General features: G+C 39.2%; 1 protein-coding gene across 1 annotated transcript in view; it reads left to right on the top strand.

Annotated features, from left to right (window-relative positions):
• The first annotated feature begins 250 nt into the window (after positions 1-250).
• PRRG1 (proline rich and Gla domain 1) overlaps positions 251-11,158 on the top strand; it is a 131,990-nt gene continuing 121,082 nt past the window's right edge. Inside the window, exon 1 of the mRNA XM_059050015.2 lies at positions 251-317. The gene's annotated coding sequence lies outside the window, so the exon portion shown is untranslated. The remainder of the gene's footprint in view (positions 318-11,158) is intronic.

Here is an 11,158-nt window from a genome sequence, read left to right as displayed (position 1 = left end):
ATGTGCGTGGGGTGCGCCCAGAGGCCTCGACGACTTCTCTTGCCAGTGTTATTTATAACAGATCTCAAGAGTGGAAAGCTCTAACGCGGTGCCCTGAGCGCTAAGTCCGCCGAACCTAGGCGGTGGAGGCCCCGCCCCTCTGTTGCCCACCCTGCCTGGCCCCTCCCCTCCCTTCCTAACTCCGCCCTGGCCCCGCCCCCGCCGCTTCCCACCGCCCTTCCCGTCGGCTCCTGGCTCCTCCTGGGCTCGGCGGCGTCGGGAAGGCGCAGGCGCGGTTGGCGGCCGGCAGAGCGCGGAGTAGTAGCGCGGTGAGTTCGGTGGCGGCGCGGGGCTCGCAGCCCGGGAACGTGGTTCGGGCGGGCGTCCGGGGAGGGTTCGGAGCGTGTGCGGGTGGCGGCCCGGGGAGACGTCGGCCCCATAAGGAGAAACCTGCCAGACGTGCGGCAGCGGGGCTGGCCGCGCTGCCGGACAGTGTCCGGCCCCGGCCGTGTGGGGAGCTGAGTGCGTGGTGGCGGGAGCGGGAGAAGGTATGTGTGAGGAGAGATTGAAGGAAAGGGCTCCAGAGGCTGGAAGTCCGGACTCAGGCTTGGCAGAACCGGGAGCCTCGCCAAGGGCGCTGGAGGGTGTCCCAGCTTCAAGTTCAGTACCCCCGCTTGTGCCCCTGAGCGGCGGGCGTCCCGGGCCTGTCCCTTCCCCCGCGCTGCCGTCTCGGAGTGCAGAGTTGCCAGGAACATTCCGCGTCGCGGGGGGAGAGGATTTGGAGGAGGTGGGCTGTCGCCCCAAGCTTGTGCCAAGGAGGGAGTGGCATTCGTGTGACTTTCTTCACCCGCCCCCGGGAATGTGTCCGTCTTCTGGTACATTATGCTCATGGACGTTTTAACAAAGGCTATGACTGTTTTCTAGGCAGTGGCTGGTGACAGCGGGGGCGGGTCGGTGGAGGGGGGCGCACGAGGTCGCGGTGCGGCCCTGGGGGAAGGGGGAGCGGGGGGGGCAGGCTTGGGGGGAGTGGAAGGAAAGGAACAACCCTCCTGGCTCAGCTTTTTCCTCCTTCCTGGTCCGCTGATTTTGATCAGTGGTAGAAACAGCCTTGAGAGGGATATGAGTGGAAATTAGTGTGTGTGTTCAGACTGGCTGCAGCCATTGGTTTTGTAATTGTGCTGTTGATGTATTTTCTAAGTGTCTCTTAAGGAGAAAGGCGAAACTAATGGAATTTAAGAGGAAATAATTGAACGGAAGGATGAAGAGGTGGAGTGTCAAAACTTAGAGCTAAATTAATGCTTTGAGATAGTCATAGTATAAATTAAGCCAAACTTTAAAGGATGTGGAGGTGTGTAAGTCAGAGTAAGTGGAAGTTGGTTAGGGTGTGGTTGATTGTTTCAATCAAGAGTGGATTATTGTGTGTGTGTGTGTGTGTGTGTGTGTGTGTGTAGATGCTGCTAAGTTCTTCAGCAGATTCACTTTAGAACCCTTAAAAATGATATTGGGGATATAAAACAACAGGGCAAATATTGTAATTTTAGATAAGGTTCTGAGGCTTTCATTTTCAAGCTTAGGATCTTTATGGAAAGTAGTATGTGTTCCCAAGCATAGATGTTGATATTTTTACTCATTTGTTTAACTTAATACAGTAAAACAAACTGAACTTCTTCCTCCTCCACCCCTTTCCCTCGATTGTGAATCCTGTTTTATAAACATTTACTTTCAGATCTAAAGTGTGTTTAAAGGCTCAGTCCCCCCTCCAACTCCCAAATCATGAAGTGAGCACGGTTTCTTCTTGTGTTATTGTCATTTTATTCTTTCTTTTACTGTTATTTTAAGTTAAATGCCACTAACATTACCAGATTTGGGGAGGGAGGTGTTAGGGATACTTCCCTTTTCCAGTGGCTAATGAACTCCTATTCATCCCTTCAGACTCAGCCCAATTCACCACTTGGAAAAATTGCCAGATCCATCGGAATGAATTAGTCACCCCCCTTTTCTGCTAAACTGGTACTACTGGCCTTATTTCTCTCTTGCTACTGGAACCTCAGTCTTCTGTGTTATCCCAGTACCTAGGGCTGCTGGGTAGGTACTAAGTGCCTAATGAATACAGTTAGATGTTAATAAGTGCTGTTGGAAAGGTAGTAATTCGTATCACGTAAAGTTCATGGGGTAATGGAAGAAATTCAGAATGCTGAAATTATATTTAGTATTTGAACAACATTATTTGGAATATGAGTAAGAAACAAGTATGGAAATATGTTCCCATGTATTAGTCTGTGGATTATCCTTCTAAACGAGGTGCAAAAGCTTTGTGGATATAGACAAAATAGACATCAGGAAAAAGCCAATTCTTTTAAAAGTTCAACTTCTGACACTGAAACAAGTGAAAAGTCAACATGAAATGAAGATTAATCATTTGTAGAAAGACACAGATAGGGTGCTGCTGGAATTTAGGAAATTTGTAAGCCGATTAAGCTGGCCAGATGGTATCTTATGAAAGCTAATGTAACTAAAGAAGCTGTAACCTATTAGACCAATTAGAGAGACTAGTCAATTGCATTATACTCCTCCTAAACCTTAAGGTGATTTGAGTATTTGGCTAATGAGTCTCTTCACTTTAGAGTGCCCTCAACAGGCTTGTCCTTTTTCTGCCAGCCAGTTCTCTTAACTCCACCAACATCACTGGCCTTGTAGTCACCTCTAGCTTATAACAGGGATCGCGTTCTTCTTGCTCCTTACCACTCAAGTTCATCACCCCTACACCTAGCTTTTTGTAGGTGGATTTACCCATTGGAGACAATACCATGAGCAAATGTTTACTGAACTTATAAGTGAAGAAAATTGATACTTTAGTTTTAAAAATGAGTCAGGATTGACTACTTGGTTACTCCAGGCTTCTGTGCCTGCAAAGCAGAAAACCTTTTCTGGCTCTTAGTAAACTTGTAAGGTTTCTCCCCTCACTTAATTTATCCCCTCTCCACCTGTATGTGAAAGCTCTTTTTCTTCATGTCACTTTTTAAAAATATATATAATATTAACCACTGTTCCCCCCAAAACACTCCAAGTTAGTGTCTGTTTTTTGTCAGTAAAACTTGGGAATCAGAGAGAATGAGTAGCCGCCATAAAACATTTTCTAAAAACGTTCTACATCCTCTGTGGTCTGTAGATTCACTGAAAAAAAAAATCCCAACTACTGTGATTAAGGCTTCCTACTTAAAACTTTCCTCACCTAGACTTCCTCCCTTATTTCTGGTTTTTCCTCTCATTCTTTGACCAGTCAACCTCAGTCACTTCCACTGAGTCTTCTTAGGATTCTGTCCAAGACTCCTTCTTTCCCACTCTTTGCAGGAGACAATAATATGGTGGTCAAGGGCATGAAATTTGGAGGCAAGATGTTAAAAATCTTTCTCTAAGCGTCAGTTTCCTCATCTGTAAAAATGATAATTATAACACCTGATAAGTGAAATCAAGTGTATTAACAGCTTATCACAATATCTAGCACATACTAATTGCCCTAATGGTAGCTATCATTATTTCTAATTGCCATTTCTTATGACAAGTACTATAATTTCACTAGCAGTTAACTTCAAAATATGGATATATTGACATCTACTCTGTTCGACCTTCAGTCCTGTGATTGTAGATTCCTCCCATATTTCTAAAACAGGTGGCTTAGCACAGTGGTTCCCAAACATCAGCACACATAATAATCACAAGAATACGTAGATTTCTGGGCCCCATCCCTAGAGTTTCTGATATCTGGGATGGGGCCTGAGGAGTTTTCATTTCTTACAAGTTTCTAAATGATAGTGATGCTGCTGACCCTTGGATCACATTGAGAGGCACTGATCTAGATGGATTAAGACAAATTGGCAGGGAGGAAAGGAGACCAAAAAAATAAAAGGCCAAAAAGTTATCGAAGAGACGAGCGTGTGCTTAAAGCTGGTGGTATCAAATAGCTTGTTAAGTTTGGAAAGGATAAAACTAAGAGAACACACACAGTTGGATTTGGTGACCAGGAGCCTTTTTGTTTTTCATGTGTGTCAGATACAGAGGGTTGATTTAATTATACTCCTCAGTTGGTGGAATATTATCATTATTATGACCAGAAAAAACATATGGCAGGTATTTGAGGTGATGGTCCTTAATCTGGGGTGTGCATTAGACTCTGTTAGGGAGTTGTTTTCACCAGCATACTTAGGTTTAGTACCCTTCCCCCCAATGCAAACTCTTCAAGTCAGAATTTCAGAGTGTGGAACCTGGGCATGAAAAAATTCCAGGAGATTTTCATGTACACCCTGGTTAAGAACCACTTCTTTGAACAATGATGGTCAGGAAGTAGAAGCAGTGAAGATAAACCAAGTTTTTGGTAAATTGTTGATGAAGTGAGAAGGGAAGAATAAAACTGGAGTTTGAGAATTGTAAGGGATCAAGAAAATAGGAATGTGTAAAAAGAGGTAAAAAGCCTGCTGGAGTGTTTGAAGGTGTAATGCTAAGGGGATATAATTGATGAAATAGAGAACTGGATCCAGAGGGCAGGAGGGAATAGAATCAGGCACCAAGAGAATAGAGGGGAAAAGAATGAGTGAAGAAAAATAAATCTAAAGGTAGAGAGGGGAGAAGTTGAAGGAACACTCCTTAAGGGAGGTTGTTTGCATACTACTGTTCAGTGGAACTTAAATAGTCCATGAACTCTATGGATTTTTCAAGGTTAGTAATGCTGGTAAATAAACTAGTCAGTTCAGCTACTCCAGCTACCTCTAATGGTTACACAGTTGTGTTTTTTCACAACTTTTCTCATTTAGAAGAATTTTTTGAAATTAAGTCTAGACATGCTGTGCTGTAATGCTGTTGCCCCAGCCCTTGCCATAAGATGACATATCATAAGTATTTATATGATTATTATTTAACAAATGTTTGTGTGCCTCTCAATTGCCAGGCATTGTTCTAAGAACTAATATACAGCAGTGAATAAAATATTTGTATTTTATTGGAAATTTCTGTCCTCAAGGAGCTCACATCCTATTTGAGGGAGGAAGATAATAAAATAAATAAATAAAATATAAGTGTGCATGTGCACGCGCTCTGTGTGTGTGTGTGTGTGTGTGTGTGTATATATACACACATACATGTATACGTATATGTGTGTATGTATGTAAAGTTATAAAGTGTTGCATTCTTTGGAGAAATACAAAGTAAGGAAAGTGAATAGTGGAGTATCTATAGGTATTCACCAATAGGTGAATAGAGTCTGTTGGAGGGTGGTGATCAGGGAAGACTTCGCTGTCAGCAAAGACTTTTAAGAGATGAGAAAACCATTTATTTGGAGGAAGAGCTTTCTGGGCACAGAGAACACAAGTATAGAGGTCGTGAGGTGGTACCTTTTTGAGACCTTTTTGCTAGGAATCACAAAACAGTCCTTGTGGTTAGAGTAGCATGAATGAGTGGGGATGAATAATAAGAAACAGGGTCAGATAAGTAAGAAGGTGTATTGGAGGGTGGGAAGAGCATGTAGGGCTATTCAGCTCATTGTGAGAGGACATTGTAAGGTTATTGAGTGAGAAGGAAAGCCATGCAGCGTTTGAAGAGTGAAGTGATGTGATCTGATTTCTTTTTTGCAAGGATCAATCTGAGTGCTTTGTGGAGAATAGATTGTAAAGGGAGCAAGAACAGAAGAGACCAATTCTAGGAGAGGTTGTGGTGGCATGGACCAAGACAGTATAATGCTGGAGGTATGATAAGTGATCAGATTTCCTGCTCACTTATTGGAAGTGGAATTGGAAGGGAAATGTGACAAAGCATGAGAGTCAGGGATGACACCGAGGATTTTGATCTGAACAACTAGAAGGATGGAGTAGCCATTTAGTGAGATATGGAAGATTGTTGGAAAAGAAAATTTGAGAGAAGGAAGACCAAGAATTCAGTACTAGGCATGCTGAGTCTGAGGTGACTGTTTGATATCCAGGTGGAATTCAGGAGAGTGGCATGGGTGGACAGGGAATGGAGCAGATCATTACAAGGAAAGAGAAGGGGTTACTCCTTTGCTTTAAAGACATTAATGGTTTTTTAGAGCATTTTAGATTCACAGCAAAATTGAGCAGAAAATACAGAGTTCCCATATACCCCCAAACACACATGAACTCTTCCACTATGAATATCCTGCAACATAGTGGTACCTTTGTTATAAGCAGTGAACCTGCACTGACACATCATTATCACCTAAAGTCCATAGTTTACGTTAGAGTTCACTCTTGGTGTTGTACATTGTGTGGGTTTGGATAAATGTTTAATGACATGCATCTACCACTGTAACATCATACAGAATAGTTTTGCTGCCTTAAAAATCCTCTGTGCTCTGCCTGTTGATCCCTGGCAACCCTGGTCTTCGTACTGTTTCCATACCTTTTCTAGAATGTCATATCATTGGAATTCCACAGTATGTGAACTTTTTACATTGGCTTCTTTCTTGTAGCAATATGCATTACTTTCCTCCATGTCTTTTCATGGCTTGATAGCCCATTTCTTTTCAGTGCTGAATAATATTCAGTTGTCTGGATGTATCACAATTTATTTATCCATTAACTTACTGAAGGACATCTTGGTTGCTTCCAAGTTTTGGCAATTGTGAATAAAGCTGCTGTAAACATCTATGTGTAGGTTTTTTTGTGGACACAATTGCTGGATCATATGATAAGAGTATGTTTAACTTTGTAAGAAACTGCCAGTTTGTATTCCAAAGTGGCTGTACCATTTTGCATCTCCACCTACAATGGATGAGAATTCCTGTTGCTCCACATCTTCACTGGCATTTGGTTTTTTCATTGTTTTGGATTTTGGTCATTCTAATAGGTGCATAGTAATATCTCATTGCTTTAATTTGGAATTCACCAATGGTATAAGATATTAAACATCTTTTCATATACTTACTTGCCATCTGTATTCTTTCTTGAGGTGTCTGTTCAGATCTTTTGCCCATTTTTAAAATCAGGTTGTTAATTTTCTTACTGAGTTTTAAGAGTTTTTTGGTATATTTTGGATAACACTCCTTTATCCGATGTCTATTTTGCAAGTATTTCCTCTCAGACTGTGGCTTGTCTTCTCATCCTTTTAACATTGTCTTTCACAGAGCAGAAGTTTTTAATTTTAATGAAATCCAGCTTATCAATTTATTTCTTCCACAGATCATGCTTTTAGTGCTGTATTTAAAAGTCATTGCCATATCCAAGGCCAATTAGGTTTTCTCCTATGTTATCTTCCAGGAGTTTTATAGTTTTGTATTTTACATTTGGTCTTTGATCCATTTTGAGTTAAATTTTGTGAAGCGTGTAAAGTCTGTGTCTAGATTCATTTTTTTTTCTTTGTAGGTGGATGTTCAGTTGTTATAGCACCATTTGGTGAAAAGACTATCTTTGCCCCATTATGTTGCCTTTGTTCCTTTGTTAACAATCATTTGACCATATTTATTTGGGTCTTTTTTCTGGGCTGTCTGTTTTATTTCATTGATCTATTTGTGTTCTTTCTCAATACCACAGTCTCTTGATTACTGTACCTTTATTGTAATTCTGTAAATGGGGTCTAGTCAGTCTTCTGACATTGTTCTCCTTCAGTGTTGAGTTGACTCCTTTAGGTCTTTTGCCTCTCCATATAAATTTTGGAATAAGTTTGTTGATATCCACAAAATAACTTGCTTGTTTTTGACTGAGATTATGTTGAATCTATTGATCAACTTGGGAAAAACTGAAATCTTGACACTATTGAGTCTTTCCATGAACATGGAATAATTCTCCATTTATTTAGTTCTTTGATATCTTTTGTCACAATTATGAGGAATTTTCCTCATATAGATTTTGTACAAATTTTTTAGATTTATACATAAGTAATTCATTTGGGGGGGGAGTGCTAATGTAAATGGTAATATATTTTTAATTTCAAATTCCACTTATTTATTGCTGGTATATAGGAAATTGATTAACTTTTGCATATTAATATTGTATCTTGCAACATTTCTATCATTGCTTATTAGTTCCAGGAGGTTTTTTGTTGTTGTTGTTGATTCTTTTGGATTTTCTACATTGATGATAATGCCATCTGTGAACATTTGATTTCTTACTTACCAGTCTGTATAACTTGGAAAGGAGTGGTGAAAGGGGACATTATTTCTTTGTTCCTTATCTTAGTTGGAAAGCTTGGAGTTTCTTCTTATTAAGTATGATGTTAGCTGTAGGTTGTTTGTAGATATCCTTAACACATTGAGGAAGTTCCCCTCTATTCTTAATTTTCTGAGTGTTCTTAATCATGAATAGGTGTTGGATTTTGTCATGTCCTTTTTCTGCATCTACTGATAAGATCATGTTATTTTTCTTCTTTAGCCTATTGATATGATGGATTACATTAATTGATTTTCAAATGTTGAATCAGCCTTGCATACATGGGATAAATCTCTCTTGGTTATGGTGTGTAATCTTTTTTATACATTGTTGCATCTGATTTGCTAATCTTTTCTTGAGGATTTTTGCATGTATGTTCATGAGAGATACTAGTCTGTAGTTTTATTTTCCTACAATGTCTTTGGTTTTGGTATTAGGGTAATTCTAGCCTCATGAGTTAGGAAGTATTCCCTTGGTTTGGTTTCTATCTTCTGGAAGAGATTGTAGAAAATTGATATAATTTCTCCTTAGGGGTTTGATAGAATTCTCAAGTGAGCCCATCTGGGCCTGTTGCTTTCTGTTTTGGAAGGTTATTAATTTTTGATTTAATTTCTTTAATATATATAGGCCTATTCATACTGTCTATTCTTGTGTAAGTTTTGGCAGATGGACTCTTTCAGGGAATTGTTTTGTTTAATCTAGGTTATAAAATTTGTGGGCATGGATTTGTTTATAATAATTTTTTATTAACCTTTTAATGTCTCCATGCGATCTGTTGTGATGTCTTTTATTTCATTTATCATATTGTAATGCGTCTTTTTTTTTTTCTTAGCTTGGCGATAAGTTTACCAATTTTAAAGATCTTTTCAAAGAATCAGGTTTAGGTTTTACTTTCTCTGTTGATTTCTTGTTTTCAGTTTCATTGATATCTGCTATAATTTTTATTACTTCTCTTCTTTTGCTTACTTTGAATTTAATTTGCTCTTTTCTCACTTCCTAAGGTGGAACCTTAGATTGTTAATTTTAGATCTTTCTTCTTTTTTAATATATGCATTCAATGCTATAAATTTCCCTTTAAGCACTGCTTTCACTGCATTCCATAGTGTCTGGTAAGTTGCATTTTCATTTTCATTTAGTTCAAAATATTTTAAAATTTATTTTGAGAGTTCTTCATTGACCCATGTGTTGTTTAGAAGTGAGTTGTTTAATCAGAATATATTTTGGGATTTTGCAGTTATTACTGTTAATTGATTTCTAGTGTAATTCCATTGTGGTCTGAGAGCAGACACTGTATGATTTCTATTCTTTTAAATTTGTTAAGGTTGTGTTTTATGTTCCAGAATGTGGTTTATTTTGGTGCATATTCCATCAAGCTAGAGAAAATTGTGAATTCTGCTGTTGTTGGATGAAGTAGTCTTTAGGTATCAATTATATCCAATTGATTGATGGTGCTATAGGGTTTGACTATGTACCTACTGAATTTCTGCCTTCTGGATCTGTCCATTTCCGTTAGAGGAGTGTAAAAGTCTGCGACTATAATAGGGGATTCATCTACTTTTCCTTGCAGTTCTGTCAGGTTTTGTCAAATATATTTTAACACTTTGTTTTTATGTGCATGCACATTGAGGATTGTTATGTCTTCTTGGAGGATCTACCCCTTTATCATTATGTTATGGTATTATCCTCTTATCGCTGACAACTTTCCTTGCCCTGAAGTAGCTCTGTCTGAAATTGATACAGCTGCTTCTGCTTTCTTTTGATTAATTACTAGCATGATATATCTTTCTCTATGCCTTTACTTTTCATCTATATGTGTCTTTATATTTAAAATGGGTTTCTGAATAATGCCATTTGCAGCAACGTGGATGGAGCTAGAGACTGTCATACTGAGTGAAGTAAGTCAGACAGAGAAAGAGAAACACCCTATGATATCGCATATATGTGGAATCTAAAAAGAAATGATACAAATGAACTTATTTACAAAACAGAAACAGACTTAGAGAAAGAATATACAGTTCCCCAGGGTGGGGGGAAGAGTGGGGGAAAGGGTTAGTTAGGGAGTTTGGGATTGACAGGTACAAACTGCTATCTTTAAAGTAGATAACCAACAAAGACCTTCTGTATAGCACAGGGAACTCTGTTCAATGTTGCAGCCTAGATGGGAGGGGAGTTTGGGGGAGAATGGATACATGCATATGTATGGCTGAGTCATTTTGCCGTGCACCTCAAACTATCACAACATTGTTAATCAGCAATACTCCAATATAAAGTAAAAAGTTAAAAAAATAATAAAATGAGTTTCTTGTAGACCAGCGGTCCCCAACCTTTTTGGTATCAGGGACTGGTTTCGTGGAAGACAGTTTTTCCACGGACAGGGGTAGGACGGGGATGACGGTTCAAGTGGTAATGCGAGTGACGAGGAGCAGCAGATGCAGCTTTGCTCACTTGCCCACCACTCACCTCCTGCTGTGTGGCCTGGTTCCTAATAGGCCACGGACCAGTACTGGTCTGTGGCCTGGGAGTTGGGGACCCCTGTTGTAGACAACATATATTTGGGTTTTGTACTTTTCATCCTCTTTGACAATCTGTCTTTTCATTGGTATATTTAGATCATTGACATTTTAAAGGGATTATTGATATAGTTGGATTAATAACTACCATATTTGTTACTGTTTTCTATTTGTTGCCCTGTTCTTTGTTCCTGTTTTTGTCTTTCATACTTTTTCTGCCTTTTTGTGGTTTTAATTGAGCACTTTATACGAGTCCATTTTCTCTCATTTGTTAGTTTATCAATTATGCTTTTTAAAAAAACTTTTTAATGGTTGCCCTAGCATTTGCTAAATATACATTTCCAACTAATCCAATTCGACTTTCAAATGATACTGTATCACTTCATGGGTAATACAAGTACTATATAATAACAAAATATTCCAAATTCCTCCCTCCTATTCCTTGTATCATTATTATCATTCATTTCACTTATACAAAAACATATTACATATATAAGCATTCATAATTGAATATATTGT

Source organism: Kogia breviceps, chromosome X (genome assembly GCF_026419965.1).
Source record: "Kogia breviceps isolate mKogBre1 chromosome X, mKogBre1 haplotype 1, whole genome shotgun sequence".
NCBI lineage: Eukaryota > Metazoa > Chordata > Mammalia > Artiodactyla > Physeteridae > Kogia > Kogia breviceps.
This window is presented reverse-complemented; position numbering and strand designations above follow the sequence as displayed.